Source organism: Panthera onca, chromosome F2 (genome assembly GCF_046562875.1).
Source record: "Panthera onca isolate mPanOnc1 chromosome F2, mPanOnc1 haplotype 2, whole genome shotgun sequence".
Classification (NCBI taxonomy): domain Eukaryota; kingdom Metazoa; phylum Chordata; class Mammalia; order Carnivora; family Felidae; genus Panthera; species Panthera onca.
In genome coordinates this window covers 69,753,297-69,770,752 of record NC_138356.1, presented here as the reverse complement: position 1 = coordinate 69,770,752, position 17,456 = coordinate 69,753,297, and the positions used below count along the sequence as shown (strand labels likewise).

At 40.7% G+C, this 17,456-nt stretch overlaps 1 long non-coding RNA gene across 1 annotated transcript; it reads left to right on the top strand.

Annotated features, from left to right (window-relative positions):
* The first annotated feature begins 3,668 nt into the window (after positions 1 to 3,668).
* Positions 3,669 to 16,350, top strand: LOC132664528 (uncharacterized). The gene is made up of 3 exons (XR_009603751.1): positions 3,669 to 3,740; positions 5,341 to 5,450; positions 16,070 to 16,350. It is a non-coding gene; the product is annotated as an uncharacterized LOC132664528 (long non-coding RNA).
* Positions 16,351 to 17,456: the final 1,106 nt, after the last annotated feature.

Genomic DNA, 17,456 nt, shown 5'->3' with positions numbered 1-17,456 from the left:
CCTTCTGGAGATGGGGGTTGTTGGTGGATAGGGGCTGTCCTGGCAGAGCCTTTCCTCAGTCTCAGAATGAATTCTTGCCAATAGAATGAATGGAAGGGATGAGTATGACTTCTAGGGCCAACTGCCTACGGAGCATAGTGTCTTCTCCACTCTCTCTCATTTGCTGGTTGAACACACTCCCCTGGAGGACTTGGGGACCATGATTCCCTGAATCACATGTGGAAAGCTAACTGCTGACAACTAACACCTGCATCTACCTGCTAACATCAGCAGAAAATACACTTTCATTATAAGTAAGACTATAAGCCACTGAAGTTTCAGTTTATTTGTCAAATCAGTTAAGTTTCCTTAACAGATATACCCAAAATGTTCACAGAAGATGAGCAAACCAGAATTTATAAGCCACTTAATTTGTGTCATGATAGGAGTCAGTTTTATGTGCTATGGGAATACAGATCTGGGGATCAGGGAAAACTTCCTCCTGAACATGGAACAGCCCGTAGGAATTAGCTATGGGAAAGGCTATGAACAGGGTGAAGTCGGAGGGGTCAGAGGGAATGGCAGGTGCAAGGGTCCAGAGGAAAGAAGGAACTTGACATCTTCTGTAAGAAATAGAGTTCAGTGCTTACAGCTGAAGTTCAAGCAAGGAATGGGGAGTAGACAGAATAGGATGGTAAATAGGGACAGATGATGGCATGTTGGAAGTTTTGACTTTGACAGGAAGATGGGTGGTGGGGGACCAAAGCACAACAACAAATTGTCGGATTGCTCTGGTTTATAGAAGGCAAAACCAGAAGGAGGAGGTTATGCCTATCTGATCCATTATTCTTCCCACTCTCTAGCACAATGACAGCTCCAAAACAAGGACCACATATATATTCATTGCCTGATGGATGAACAAATGGGTTGGACCATTAAGAGCCTGTTATACTGGCTCAGATGAAAGATGATGGGACTTAAACAAAGCTAATGAAAGGTAGCTGACATGGACATAGTTGTGAGACTGAGTTAGCAAGTGATGGACTGGGTATGGCCAAGTAGGGAGGACTTCCATGGTAATTTCACATGTTAAGTTGTTACTTGTATATAGAGCAATTGCCATGAACCAAGGACTGTTATAAGTGTTTTACATGTTAAGTTATTTGATCCTTGTAAAAACTCTATGAGTTAACTCATAAATGTGAGATGAGGAAAGTGAGGCACAGAAGGGTTAATAGTTTATCACAAGTGACAGAGCAAGTTACTACTGGAGCCAGAAGTTAAACAGTCTATATTTGGAGTCTGTGCTACCCAGGGTATGAGATTTTTATCTGCTGTTATAAGACATAGTCAGAGAATCTGCATTGGGAAGAAGAAAATGAGCTGACATTCAGACTTGTGAAATTTAAGTTGCCTGTGGAACATGCAAGCAGAAATATCAGGAGGCAGGTGGGTATTTGCAGTCAACTTGGTGAAGACCGCACCTACGGTGTAAACTCTCGAGAAAGTGGCCACAGAAAGACTGGGCTCGTTGTAGTTAGTGTCAAAATGCTAATACAGGATGCAGCCATGTGTGTGTAGGCAATCCAAAATACAAATTTTGTGCAGCCTGAAAGATAGGAGTGGACGTTACAGGATGTGCGTAAGGAAGGAGCAGAGGGGTTGAAATGGAGTAAAGATGGGGACACTTCCCTTAGTCATATTTAGCTAGGGGGGGCACTGATCCCAATGAGAGAGGGCCTGAAACTATCAGCAGAGCTATAGCACATCACACACGTGAGTCGTTCTCTATGTAATTTTTTTTTGGCAATTAATACTACAGTAATTATTTAATATTACTGTGACTGCTTAGGATTTTCATTACACATGGTGTATAATGGTCATTTAAAATTGTGGCCACTTAAAATTAACTCTTGCAATTAAAGGAATCCTCCTGCATTTTGTAAGAGGAGAGAGGTACTCGAACCACGTAAACAGCAATTGTAGTCACAGTTTTAGCAGAAATAACTGGAGAATAACTCTTACAGAATAATTGGAACAAGGTTGAGTCCCCCTTGAACATTTGGTAAGTCACATGTAATATTCTGTCTACCAGTTAGTCTAAAACAAGGACCGTAATACCAACTGAAAAATGTATTGTTGGGAGAAATCAGTAAACACATTAATAAAAAGTACAAAGGCTCCTTAGAATATACTAAATAAATAACAATAGTACTTACTTCTCCAGTGTGTATTTTGTTTTCAGGCTGCTCCTACACAAAGATACCACTCTTTTCTTCTGAGCTAAACCCACACGAGTACTTTGGCCTCTCTTGGCTAGCTTTCGACCCTTAATTTCTTATGATAATAGCATCAATAATACTTTCTCAATTGAATGATGCTTTAAATTTAGGAAGTGCTTTTACATGTGCTGCTTATTTAATCTTCACACAACGCAGGGAGAGAAACTCCATTTTATAAGTGAAGGACGTGATGCTTAGAGAAGGCTGGTTATTAATTCTGCCTTTACCATCAATGGTAATTAACACTCACCCTGTTCTGGGCACTTTGAAAGCATTCCATGTCTTACTTTCTTTTTCAATCCTCTTAACAAACGCATGCACTCGGTATAATAGTCATTCCCATTTTACATATGGGGAAGCTGAGGCTCAGAGGGGTGTGGGAGCTGTCCGAGGACCCAAGGAGCAGGTTTTGGAATGGAACCTCCATCCTAGCCTTCTGGGCCCTCATCCTCTCTCTCCTACTCTTCACATGCAGCCTCGTCTAAGCCAGATTGGGCTTCCGAGCTGGGAAGTTTCCCAATGTGCACAAACTGTTCTTTATGTGTGCTGTTCAAGACAAACCATTGCCCCGTGGCTGCCCTTTCCCCTATTGACTTATCTTGGGACTGACTGGGAGGTGGACCCTCTGCTTGCATGTACAATTCCCAACTCATTCCTCCTTGGTGAACTTGATTTCTTATTTTGGGGCCCAGGAGGGTGAATATTGCCCAAGAACATTCCAGGGTTTATTTGAGGCAAACTCTGAAGAAGGTAAATTTTGTCCTGTCTTCCTTTATTCTACTTGAGTAACTGATTTTTGTTGATCTGACTCAAACTCTCCAGCTTTATTACCACCTAAAATACCTTCATTGAATCTCTTTTGTGTGCCTGGATCTGTGCTCTATGTTGCACATATAAAGATAAATAAGAAATGTTTTATTGGTAGACTCAGGACTGTAAACAGGTAGGAACAGTGTGACATGATAAATGCTAGAAGATTCTTCAAGGTAACAAAGAAGCACAAGGCATGGAGTGACTAACCACTTCCAAAGTAAGGGTCTGACAGTTCTGGGTAAACCTCCCAGAGCTAGAGCAAGTTGAGCTAGGTTTTGGAGAACACAAGATTCTGTGGGTTTGGAGGACGGTTGAATAATAGGAAGAACAATCAGTCTCTGGAGATGCAGATCTGAGTTAGCAGGGCACATGCTGGAAATTGTGAGTGGTCCACAATTTCCTTATGTCTGAGGCAAACTCTGTGGAATGAAAAGGAATGGGACACGAAGCTGGAGAGGCAAGCCACAGACACAGTGCAGAGGACTTGCACCTCATCTAAACCGTTTGCACTTTTCTTGTTCCGACCAAGTAAAGCCAACAAAGAATTTTAATCAGGGCGGCAGCATAATGAGATTTTTTTGTTCTGTAGGTTTGTTCCAATGGGTAGTTGGGAATTAAGATCCACGGGGAAGATTCTGGAGACGCAGCTTGAAGGTTGAGCCAAAGGTAGAGATAATGAAGGCCCAAATTAATGTCGATGCCGTGGAAAAGGAAGACGAGGGTTCTGAGAGTCATTCATGAGAAAATCATGAGAAGGATAGGAATGTTGACCAAAGAGTTGCTAAGGATTCTGACATGAAAAAATATCACGGATGTTGATACCTTTAAGCAAGAGAGGGATTTCAGGTCCACCAGGTTTGACAAAGGGGGAAAATAAGTAAGTTTGTCTTTGAATGTGTTTTCATTTGAAGTTCTCATAGGACATCCAGGGAGAGAGAGTGAATGGGGAGTTAAAAATACAGTGCTTAAGCAAACTAGTGCTTAGGAGAGCAATCTAGACATAGAGATTGGAAAGTTTTCAGCACCCAAGTGGTGATTAGAGATGGTTTTTATAAAAAACAAAAACAAAAACAAAAACAGGTGGCAGGCGGGGAGAGACTTCATTCTACAGAGTGAAAGAAAGCTAGCTATAGGATAGAAACTTATGGCATGCAGATATTTCAGGGTGAAGAAAGGATGAGGAGAGAGAGAAATAGCTTCCCGGAGGTTTGAGGGAAACCTGGAGAGAAAGCTTTCACTAAAGACAAGGGAAGAAAGAATTTGAAGGAGTTAAATGTCATCGGAGCAGCAGGGAATAAGATAAGGAGTGAAAAGGGTCAGCTGGCTAGAGCAGTTAGTAGGTCATAGAGCCCCTGGAAGAGAAGTTTTGTGAAGCGATGAGGCCCAGAGCCAAAAAGCAGTAGTGGGTTAGGGAGTAAATGAAGGTTGAGCAAGTGTTGGGAGTAAATGCAGACCACGGGTTTATGAAGCTGAGGAAAGGGAGAGTAAGTGACTTTGCTGAAGGTCATAAGGCTTCTAAGTGATAATACCAGGACATTTAGATCAAATGACCTGATATATTAAAATGTCCTTTGGGGGCTTTCTCTCACTTATTCATTCCTTTATTTAAGTATGTATTGATCACCTGCTCTCTTTGAGACATCTGGGAGTTACGCCCCTTAGATAATACATCATACAAAGCAAGTTATGGGTGATTATCAAGAAGAGGGAAGGGCCTGAGATTTTACTGTACTTGCAAACTAACAAGTTAGCCTGCCACAGTTTCATGGATGCGGGCAGAAGACAGGCGACTCCTGGGTCAGAGACAGAAGACAGTTAACTACTTATAGCAATAATAGTAACTAGAGTAATTCGAGTAATATTTTCTTAAGCCACTTCCCTGAGTCTTAATTCCCAAAGGGTGCCACCAACAGAGCCATGTGATGCCCGCACATACAGGGCAGTGTGACAGGGGAGGAATACTGAGTTTAGGGAATTAGAATCATTTATAATGGGCAGTAAGCACACCTAACCTGTGCTCTACAGAGAGACTTTAACTCTATCATAGTGGACAGTAAACAAACCTACATTCTGCTCTGGAGGAAGACACTATCTATAGTTTCCTAAGTTGTTGGCTAAACAAACATCCTTGAACAAGGGAGGGAGTGTCTCTGCTTGCAACATGCGTAAAAACACAAGAGACCCATGGGAAATTGTCTCCTAACAATCATGTAGTATAGATTACGCATTTCCTACCCAATATTCATTTTCTTCCACCTTGTTATAGAAAACTGAGTATCTGCCAGGCAGCAACGTACCTAATTAAAGACTATGTGATAGCCGGAGCCCTAGCAGCAATATTGTGACCATGAAGGATGTAGCTACATACCAGAAAGGGTAAGTGTCATAACAGAAGGAGTCTGGGTCCCTGAGAGCAGCCATGGTCTGTCTATCTCTGGATGTTATGTGAGTGGATAAGCCTTTATGTGTTTGTGCCATTATATTGGACTCTGTTATTAGCAACCGTAGTTGTTATTAGTAACTGAATGCGATTACTAGTAGGGATGAGGGAGAGAGCACTAGATAGCAGAGCTCCAAGATAACTGGGAGACTTTAATTGTAGTCTTCATTTTACTACTAATTTGCCACGTTAACGTAAGCATGCCACTTGATCTTTATGAACTTCATATTTCTCAGCTACCCATTAGGTTCTTCCAAGTTCTAAGATTTTCTTGTCCTCAATTTTTAAAATATCCTTCCTTTTTTAATCTTTCAAAACTCATTTATTCAGGAGTCCATTCTTTTTGGACAGGTGCCCATCTGAAAAGTAACTAGAGGAAAAGAAATAGATAATAGCTTAAATTTCTGGCTCCCTTTTCCCAACACCTGAATGTGTGCACTCTGGAGGTATCTTAACCTAGGGATATGACTTTCTAATGGATTGGCAGACATCTTTAAGCATGGTAGGGGAGGGATTTAAATGGAAATCTCTTGCAATAATGCAAACAGTCTGCCTGTTATAACTTCTGTAGTCCTAGTACTTAGCACAGAGCCTAGTATGCAATAGGTCCCCTATAAACATATATTGAATGAACAAACACCCTCATTTTAAAGACTAGGAAATTAAGGACCGGCAATGAGTGGGACATAATCCCCTTTAGTCATATATGCTAAAATGCTATCTCTAGTGCCATGCAGAATGTGACCTGAAGTTTTCATATGAAATAAATCCTTGATAATCTAAAATAGAAGAGGTCAGAAAGAAAAAAAAATGATATTTGAGTTAAATGGTTTCTGATTATCATTTTTCCCTTTTTTAAAGAAAAGCAGGTCATTTGTTCATTGGAAATATAGCTGTCAGTTTAAGTTATGCCCTCGTTTGAATAAATTGATATTGGATAATTAGGTTTCACTGAATGACTACATGTACTTTTTTCTCTGGGCTAAATAATTCCAATTCCTCTAACCTTTTCTCATGAATTGTATTTTCTTGGCTCTTAATCACTCTCTTTGTTCTCCCATGAGACTGAATAAAAGTGTTAACCAGCAACAAATATCATAGAATGATTTTTACATGAACACTAGCCTTATGCTCACTTTTAAATACATCATGCCATTGGTGACCCTAGTGTCAGATTTTGTCTTTTATAATATACTAGAATACTTTTCTATCTTACTAATGTCTAGAATTACCTCTAAGTTGATATTAATCTGTGGGTCCCTGATGCTAGCTATTTCTATTTTGCCAAGTATCTAGATAATTAATATCAAGGAAACCAAAAGGCAAGTTGGCATATGGGATTTTCTCATTCTCAATCTGGATATTTCATTTTTCCACTCGCGAATCTATCCATCAATTCATTCAACCAGCATGTGTTATTTCTTTACTCTGTGACAGGCTCTGTGCTAAATGCTAGTGTAGTGATAAAAGAGAATCCAGACAACTCATAGCTTCAAGGGCCAACATCTTATAACCAGCAACCATAATAGAGCATAGCCAATGCAAAGGTATCAATACAGCAAGCTATAGGAACACAAATGTCCTCTAATGCAATTGAGTTCAGGTGTCTCGATAGACAAGCAGTAACCAGGCAAAAGAGAGGAGGGTTGGACAATCGCTATACTAGGTAATACTAATATATACTAAAAATTAGTTATAACTAAAGGGTTATAGGATTGAAGGAGATCACTTTATTTATGCCCTTGCCATGACACAAGACCACGACGGAAGTGGAGAGCCTTTCCTGTGTCAGGGGCTATGGTAGGTGCTAAGGTTAGAGCAGAGAACAAATTACACATGGCAGGGAGGTGGATGTCTAGAGGAGGAAACAGACAAGTAAGTTGATAGTTAGAATTAAAGTGACCTAGCTCTCCTTAGAATAGTCTTGTTAATTTCATTTATCCTTGCTTAATTATTAACTATGCTCCCTCACACTATCAACAGTGTCCTGGTTTGGGGGCGCCTGGGTGGCTCACTCGGTTAAGCGTCCGACTTCAGCTCAGGTCATGATCTCACAGTTCATGGGTTCGAGCCCTGCGTCAGGCTCTGTGCTGATGGCTGGGAGCCTGGAGCCTGCTTAGGATTCTGTGTCTTCCTCTCTCTCTCTCTGCCCCTCCCTCACTCACGCTCTGTCTCTCTCTCTCTCTCTCTCTCTCTCAAAAATAAATAAAAACATTAAAAAAAATTTTTTTAAAGAGTGTCCTGGATTGAGTAATGAAATTTTATATGGTAATCCTTGTCATGGGACAACATGATAATAGCTCCCCTAGAGATAGTATAGGGCGTGATTGGAGCTTTGAGAGAAGAACACCAAAAACAAGCTCCTAACCTAGTCAGTTTCTAGCAAAATTCTAGAAATTTGCCAAAGACAGTGATGAGGTAAACTCTTTATCCGGTAAGAAACACTGGAAAAAAGTATCCAGGTAGATGTTTTAATAGCTTGGTCCAACCAAGTGTTGATAACTCTGTTCTGCTTGTTTGGAAAGAAAGATGTCAATGAAACATCAAATTGTGTGCATGACGAGTCAGTTTCTCTCCTGTGCAATTAAGAGAGATGTTTGGAGGGGTAACAATATCAATTGCTTCACAAGATTAAGCAGTTAGAAGGCTATTGAAATGAATCCTCCAGTCTCCAAATGAAAATATATCCAAGAATTTCTTGCAGGTTCAAGTAAAATGTTTAGGCATATTTGGAAAGATAAGGATGCACGTTTAATCATTGAGGTATTTTTTCCCCCTGTAAATAAATTCATACACCTTAGAGGAAGAAACACATGCACTTAAACTCAAAATGCAAAACATGCTTTGAGAATGGACAATTCAGTCAAACAATTCACTGAGTAAAAATGATCTCTTTTCTTGTATGCATGAGGTTGGGGGAAGGGTTCTTCGAGTTCAGTGCCATCCAGTCAGGAGACCTTAGCAAGCCAAAGGTGGGGGGGGCCTGAAGAGACATCTGTCATTTATCTATTTGTTATTCTCAACTCTGTAGCTATAGGTCCAGTGAAAAGGAAGAAGGATAGGCTCTGAGAAGGGCTTTTGAAGGGTGAGGATTGGAAGAAAGAAGCAAAAGAGAAAGACATTAGCACTTCTACATGCCAGGCACTGGGCTGAGGGCTTTACATATAATGTCTCCTTGCTTCAATAATGATCCAGGGATAGATTTGACTATGGAAACCTGTGGTTTAGGAAGCTTCAGTGGTTGGTCCGCATGTAGGCCACATACATTGGTGGGGCCTCATTGAAAGCCCAGTGTAGCTAAACTCCCATGACTCTTATTTCTTCTATTTATTCTTCAACACATATCTTAGGTCTGATAAAATAGCTCTTTTTTGATACGTGAGGTTGTTTAAAGGAGAGGAGATTTCAAATGGAGAGACTGACGTGAATTAAGGTATTCTTTTAGCCAGGGATAGAGCACCACAGAATCTTCCATCATGACCAAAGGTAGCCAAAAAACAACCCAAACTTTTTAGTAGAAGAACAAAGAAAGAAAAGAGAAAAAAAATGATGAAGTTAAACAGAGAAGATTATCATGTTCTCTGTAAAAGAATAGACGGAAAATCGTGGGCCCTCTATCGGAGTTCTTGGTTGCAAGCAACAATAACTACTTTTGGTTAACTAAAGCAAATGAGGAAGGAAATGCCAAAGAATTAGGCTTCAGGAAGCGCAAGAATCCAGGCAGGTCCTGGAATGAAGGAAGCAAACGCTGACGGTTTCTTCTGGAAGCTTCTGTCAGCATAAAGACCCAAACTGCAAGAAGGGAGTATCTGAAAGGTCCAGCCTGGATATGGGTTCATATATCCAAGAGCAAAGAAGGTAGTTTCCCAGAGCAAAAGCTACTTTAAAAACTATATGATGTCACCAAAAACACCAATTGCCTTTAATTATCACCACTATGGCTTTGATGTCTTTCCCCTATATATTAGTTTCTTAGGGATGCCATAACAAAATGCCGCAAACCAATTACTTTAAAACAATAGATTTTTTTCTATCAAAATTTTGGAGACTAGATATCTGAAATTAAGGTGTCCTTAGACCATTCTCCCTCTAATGGCCCTGAAGAACATGACTCTTCCTCATTTCTGGTGGCTTAACCAATTCTTGTGAGCGTATCACTCCAACCTCCAAATCCGTAGTCACATAGCCTTTTCTCTGTGTGTCTTTGTGGGCTCTACTCTTCTTATAAAGGTGCTAGTTATTGAGTTTAGTGCCCACCCTAACCCAGTATGACCTCATCAAAACTTAACAAATTACATCTGCCAAGAATTTAGTTCCAAATAAGATTACACAGTGAGGTTCTAGGTTTCTGTGAATTCGGGGGTGCCATGACCTACTACACCCTGTCTCTCTGAAACCATTTGCATCTTTCTTTTTTCTTTTTTTAACATTTACCTATTTACTTGGAGAGAGAGGGAGAAAGTGGGAGTGGGGATGGGGCAGGGAGAGAGAATCCCAAGCAGGCTCAGTGCTGCCAACGTGGAGACTGATGTGGGGCTCGACCCTACAAACCGTGAGATCATGACCCTAGCCGAGACCAAGAGCCGGACACTTACGTGACTGAGCCACCCAGGTGCCTCCCATTTGCTTCTTTCTATCAGAAACCAGCTACACTGACTTTTTAAACATTTGTATTTAATTAGATTCAGGTTAATTAACATACAGTGTAGTAACGGTTTCAGGAGTAGGACCCAGTGCTTCATCACTTACATATAACACCCAGGGCTCATTCCAACACATGCCCTCCTTAATGCCCATCCCCCATCTCGCCCCTCCCCCCACCCACCTCCCCTCCAGCAATCCCCCTGTTTATCCTCTGTATTTAAGAGTCTCTTATGATTTTCCTCCCTATTTTTATTTGATTTTTCCTTCCCTTCCACTATATTTATCGGTTTTGTTTCTTAAATTCCACATATGAGTGAAATCATATGATATTTGCCATTCTCTGACTGACTTGTCGCTTAGTGTAATACACTCTAGTTCCAACCATGTTGTTCTAAATGGCAAGATTTCATTCTTTTTAATCATCGAGTAATATTCCAGTGCGTGTGTGTGTGTGTCTGTGTATCACATCTTTTTTATCCATTCATCAGTCAGTGGACATTTGGGTCTTTCCATAATTCGTCTATTATTGATAGCACTTCTATAAACATTGGGGTGCATGTATCCCTTCAAATCAGCATTTTTGTATCTTTTGGATAAATACCTAGTAGTGTGATTGCTGGGGCTTGGACAGTTCTATTTTTAACCTTTTGAGAAACCTTCATACTGTTTTCCAGAGTGGCTGCACCAGTTTGCATTCCCACCAGCAGTGCGAAAGTATTCCCCTTACACTGACTTCTAATTGTTGACTTAAATGTGTCTTTCTATGGATCTATGAGCCTTTAAGAGTATGGACAATGTCATGCTCATATTTGTTTACTCCTTATGTAGATGAGTGCTTGTACATTGCAGGCACAGAATCAGCTTATTGAATGAATATATAAATGAATACATAGCTAATAGGAGACATGAGAAAAAACAACAACCAGGAACTCCGTAATGACACTTGGCATGTAGCCTTACACAAAGATTACAGAGCCCCATGGCCCTGTCATATACTAGAGTAACACTATTGCAGAAACAGAAAACAAAATCATGTTCCCTGTCCCCCAGGCAGGTTTATAATGAATTGAATATCGAGAAAATCGACATTGCTTCCAGTTTGATTCTTACAAGTTCTCCGATAAAAGACAGTTTGCAGCTTCCATGTATTTTCCTTGTATTTCTCATCTAATTTGCCTTTTCCTAGTGTGATTACATCATGCAATCCTGTTTATCTCCTCATTGCCTTGGCCAACTTCCTTTACATTCACACCAATTGCAGATGAGTTTTGCTTATCCTTCAAGGATTTTATTTTCATACCCTGCTTGTCTGCACTTAATTTACATCTTCTCCTCCAGCTTCAAAGGTTTGCCAAGGCTGTGACTTCACCTCCTCAACAGCGGTCACTTTCTTCTTTGAAGCTGAGTTTTCATTGGAAGAGAAATGTTGTGTCTTTTGGCTCCCTCTCCTTGTCCATGCTGTCAGGAGATGAAGGCAAACCACACTTGCCCTAAGGATTTTAAGGGATAAACCTGATACTTTCTGGATATGAGGAGCCAGTCTTCTTCCCTGCTATGATTTGGAACAAGACAGAAAAAGGATTCTAAGGTTAGATGAAATCTTCAGAGATTCTGTTCCTTAAGCATTGCTCTGCCATGGACATATTTTGGGCATGAGCAGGCATATGTCCCGTCCCACAGATCACCTGGGGGAGGCAGGGAGCAGGCTGTCTTTCATTGTTGACCCCCAATTCCCACAGCGTAAGCTTCCTCCTTTGCTGGGCCTGTCCTGATTGCACTTTGAGTTTACAATATAAGATTTGTTTTTCATCCTGTTCCATGTCCTTGGAGAGAGCTCACTTTGATAACCGTGCCAGGAACTAATTGTGAGGGGAACCAATTGTACAGAAGGATGAAGTCCATGGAGGCCAGAGGTCCTCGGCATCCTGAAGAGAAGGGAGGTGCCATAAGAGGATTGGATTCCAGGGAAGATTCCAGACTTCCTTTTCTTGAGAACTCTCAGAATGCAATGCTCAACTCTTCCACTGGAATTACTGAATCTTATGTTTGGAAAGGAACTATAGAAGCCATGCAGCTCAAGCTCTTCAACAGTGTGAATTTGGGCTATAAGGTTCAGACTTTGGTCCAAATCACTGGAACCAATATGATGCTATAGTAGAGAAGCATCTTAGATCAACTGATGTCAGAATCTTAGCTCTGCCCCTGATGGGGTTACTTAGGCTAATATTAATAATATTGGCAGGCATTTGCTGAGCACATACTATGGGCAAGGCACTGTGATGAGTGTTTTACTCTTAACAATATATTTTATCTCAATAACAGTTCCATGAGTAGATATTATGATTATTATTATCATTATTATTTTACAAACTAGAACACATATTACACAAGTTAAGGTATGGCTCCTAAGGTTACAGACTCTGTAAAGAAAAGAATCAAGTCTTAGGGCAAGGCTTGCAACTCATGTGCTGAACAACTACATAATACTGTAAATAACTACACTCTGCCAAGCCTTGTTTCCTCATCTAGAAAATGAGGCCAAAACTCCTACTTACAAATTAATAGAATTATAAACAATTGTGCTGGACTGTGAATGTAACTAGCCAGTTATCCAGAACATAGGTTTTCAACATGATTGTCAGTGCTCTTCTCTCTACTCCTTCTCTCTTCTGGACACTATAAACCTGAAATCTCACCTCGAGAGACACTGGACACAAGGCATTGCCCTTCTCCATGGCCACTGAGGACTGGTTGATGATTTGGCCTAGGAGTTCCGCAGGGCTGACTTGCCCATTCCCAGACAGCCCCATGAGAGCAAAAGCTTGGAAGAGACCATGCAAACTTCCAAGTCACTCTTTGTCCTCTCAGCACGTCCTGCTTAGCCCACAGCCCGATGCGTGTTGGCCAGAGGAAGCTCCCTCTTGCTCCCTGTTTCACAACATCTGGATGAAATGTGGTTCAAAAGGGCACCAACTGAGAGTTACACAACCCCCCACTCCTTCAGGATTAAGAAAGGAAAGCATCCTTTGGCTCCTCTGCAGCCCAGTTGGGGAATCCAATCAAATACTCAGCCCCTTGGAATTCCCGGTGGGAAAATCTAAACTGGAGCCCTCTGTAGCCTTACTCTCCAGGGAGTTGTTATTAGGCCTGCTTCATGAATTCTCACAGTGGTCCCCGATGTCAGCCCCCAACTTTACACACAGGAAACTAGGACTCAGCAAGACTCAGTCACTCAAAGGCATGCATGAAGGATTCAAACCAAATCTGTTTGATTTCAAAGCCCTTTCCCTCCTCCACTTTCCATTATTATACCTGACTGGAAGTCCAGGTGACTATATTTAGAAGAACCATTCATTCATTCATTTACAAATGTTTATTGAGAATCTATGATGTGCCAGATAGAGACGGTGGACATACAGCAGTGGAAAAAAAATGCAACTTTTCTGTTTTGACACAGAGCTTTTAATTGAATCAAGTGGGAAACGGACAATAAACAAACACATAAATATACAAAGTGCCAGATAAATGTTAAGTGCCAGGAAGAAAATAAAAGTAAAGCTGAAGAAGTCTTCGCTGTTAAGGTGACTTTGGAACAGAGACTTGGATAATGTGGGGGAAGTGATTTATGTGGCTATTGGGGAGGAACATTCCAGAAAGTGGAGACAAAAAGTTCCACGTCCCCGAGGCAGGGGTGTGTGTGGCATGATTGAAGAAGAGCATGGAGGTCCATGTGGCTGGTCAGAGGTCACATCACAGATGATCCCTGTAGGGCCGTGTGGGTACCCGGTGTTAGGAATTCCTGAGAGAGATGGACCAGGGATAAGGGGTGGATGGATGGGGGATGTGATCTTCAACAAGTCATTTCAGTCTCAGTACAGAAAAGTGAAGGGCTGGGACTTCACAGTAGCTTCCCAAACCTGGCTGCACAGCAAGTCCCCTAAACACCCAGCTAAAGATATAACTGCCTGGTCCCTACCCCCCAGAGACCATGATTCAGTAGATCTGGGGCCACGGCTCCATTGGAGGTTCTGATACGCAGATTAACTTGGCAACCACTTCCCTACACACACTCTAAGATTTTCCTGATTTACCCCTCTATTCATGATTTGAAGTTTGTATGGAGGAAAAAGCTGTAAATACAATCTGGAATATAAGCAGGTGTGAAAAGGTTTCTGTTATTGCTATCTGAGTAAGCAATTACAGAATGATCTCATCACTTCCCTCTCTCATCACTGCTTCCTTTCTTCCTCTGAACATGAGGAAGAGATTAAATAACTAAAGAGAGCAAATTACTACATTTTAATGCAGAAGGCTTTTGGATCAAACCCACTATTTCTCTGTGTACATTCTGATGGCCTGCAAATTGACCCGATCAAACTGGAAACTCATGTGCTATCTAAATAATCTGCTTGATATTCTGTAACATTACTCCAATTACTCATCCTTTCAATAAATTTAATCTATTGATGTGGATGCCTTATTCTATTTCACACTCTCTCTTGCTCAGGAAAAGCCTCAGTGGTCTCATAATGAAAGTGAAATAGACTTAAAATAGACTCAGGGAATTTTCTTCCCCACTACACCCCCTTTATAACAAACCCTGACATGATAAAAAGCATGAACAACTGCTGTATTTTCAGGTGAATGAATTTTGAATTTGAGAATTGACACAGATAGCTTTGTCTGTAGATTCATGTGTTGTGTTCTAGATTAGGAAGAATGCATTACACAATATGCAATCACAGGTGGAAACTTTGATGCCCACTCTTTTAGAGGATCAGTTTAGACCCTAGCTTTCTCTGGCACTAGCTCAGCAAACCTTGTCTATAAAGGACCAGAAGCAAATATTTTCATTTTTGAACCATATAGTCTCTGTTGCACATCCTCAATTCTGCCACTGCAGCAGAGGAGTAACCATAGCTGATGTGTAAATGAAGAGGCATGGCTGTGTTTTAATAAAACTTTATTTACAGAAATAGCTGGTGGGCCAGATTTGGCTGGCAAGTTGTAGTTTGCCAAATCCTGACTAATTTCCCTGTTTTGTTTTGTTTTTTTTCATTGTAGATTATGACATAGAAGCCCAGAGACAATATTAACTTCAACTTGTGGTACAGTTGAGAAGGAAACTGAGGTCTCTTGATCAATACTCCTTAGACTCTCGTAGGCTACCCTTTCCTGGGTGTTCATGTTGATATTCAGGCCACACGCTCCATCTTCAAATGCAGAACCAGGAATGAATTGAGCGCAGGCTGGTTAGATTTGGGCATGAGTCCACCATGAGTAACCTTGTAGCTGTTGTCTATCCGGTCTTTTCTTTCTGGTCATGGAGCTGTGGAAGGGACTTCTCACCCTAATCTCTTTTAAAGGTACATTTATACTTTCTGCAACCACAGCAGGTAAGAACCAAGACACTAAAGGAATTGATAGGAAAGTTTTTGTGGCCAGGAGTGAAGATAATATCAGTGTTGGCATCAAACACATCAACAAATGCAATCAATCCATTTTCTTTTCTTTCTTTTTCTTTTTCCTTTTTTTTTTTTCTTTTTTGGAAATAACCTGTCCTCTAAGAAAACTTCCTACTTACTTTCCTTTGAGGATAATTTGTACTCAGTACCATCAGCTCCAGCTAAAATTTCCCTCTCTGGGGCCTAAAATTCCATTTTTTTTTTTTTTTTTTTTGAGAAGTAAGATAAAAGAAAGTAGATTGCTTATCTTTATTGAACAAACTCCACTTTCCAAACTCTAAGTTCCAAACTCCAATTTCCTATGGATCCTGAAACCTTGCTCCAAAATGTTGGGTGTATTTTGTTTTCTTACAATGTTTTATCTTCCTCTTTTCCTTTTTCTTGCAATAGCAAAGTAACAAAAGAACAAAACTTACACTTATTCCTTATTTTACTCTTTCCTATAGGAATCCCCCATACTGAGCTGACTTTTGATCAGAGTGAAGAGTTCTGGAATTTGCTGTGAAATGCCCACTTCCTGTTTATTAATGAAGGTTGAAGGACATTAGTCCTTCCTGCTAATTGCAACTTTCTCTACCCTATGCTATTAACTCGTCTACAATGATTCCAGGGTTACTTCATGCTCCTTTGCCCCAATTACAATGACCACACCCATATCTTAAGCTAAACCTCAAATCCCACAGTGGTTTATTTCCTACTCATTTCAGGATTAAATTGAAAAAGATGACACTTGTGGACATTTGTAGAATATCTTGTACAAAATATTACGTCTTGTTGCCACTTTTATTGTTTGATTTTCAGATCCCCCCACCCCCAGGCTGTTTTATTTTATGCCAGCTGTCTGGATACTGGAATAAAAAACTTCAGTAGGTTTCCAGTATCTGGTTATCAAGCCTCTTATTTCTTTTTTTTTTTTTTAACTTTAAAATAAAATGTTTATTTATTTATTTTGAGAGAGAGAGGGAAGGCATGAGCGGGGTAGGGGTAGAGAGATAGGAACAGAGAGAGAATCCCAAGCAGGCTCCATGCTGCCAGCACACAGCCCGATGCAGGCCTCTAACCCACAAACCATGAGATCATGACCTGAGCTGAAATCAAGAGTCAGATGCTTAACTGCTGAGCTACCCAGGTGGCCCTCAGGGTTCGTATTTCTTAAGTTCTAGGAGTAAAATGTCCTTCCTCACTGTTACAAAAAACTAATTCTCTTTACTGATTTAAAAGTGTTTGAAGGGAAATACAGCCCTGCCCTTTTAAGGATCAAAAGCCATTTGTATCAGCAGAAAATCAGGTTGTAAAAATCCCATAGGACAAAAGCCAGAGTCAAGAAGTCATCTTAAATAATTCTATACAAAATAAATTCTACCCAACAAAATAGTTCAACAGAAGAAATAATGTCGACCTGAGACTTTCTACAAACCTTTTGAAAATTGGAGTGAGAGGGGCGCCTGGGTGGCGCAGTCGGTTAAGCGTCCGACTTCAGCCAGGTCACGATCTCGCGGTCCGTGAGTTCGAGCCCCGCGTCAGGCTCTGGGCTGATGGTTCGGAGCCTGGAGCCTGTTTCCGACTCTGTGTCTCCCTCTCTCTCTGCCCCTCCCCCGTTCATGCTCTGTCTCTCTCTGTCCCAAAAAAAATAAAAAAAAAAAAAATTAAAAAAAAAGGTAAAAAAAAAAAAAAAAAAAAGAAAATTGGAGTGAGAATTGGAATAACTATTGCAAAGGCATTAGGGATGAATTGTGCTACTAGAAACTGTCCTTCCCTAGCCACTCCCATCTATGAGAGAACCAGCTGGGGCCATGAGTAAGATAACTAAGGTGAAATAAAAATATCTTTTGG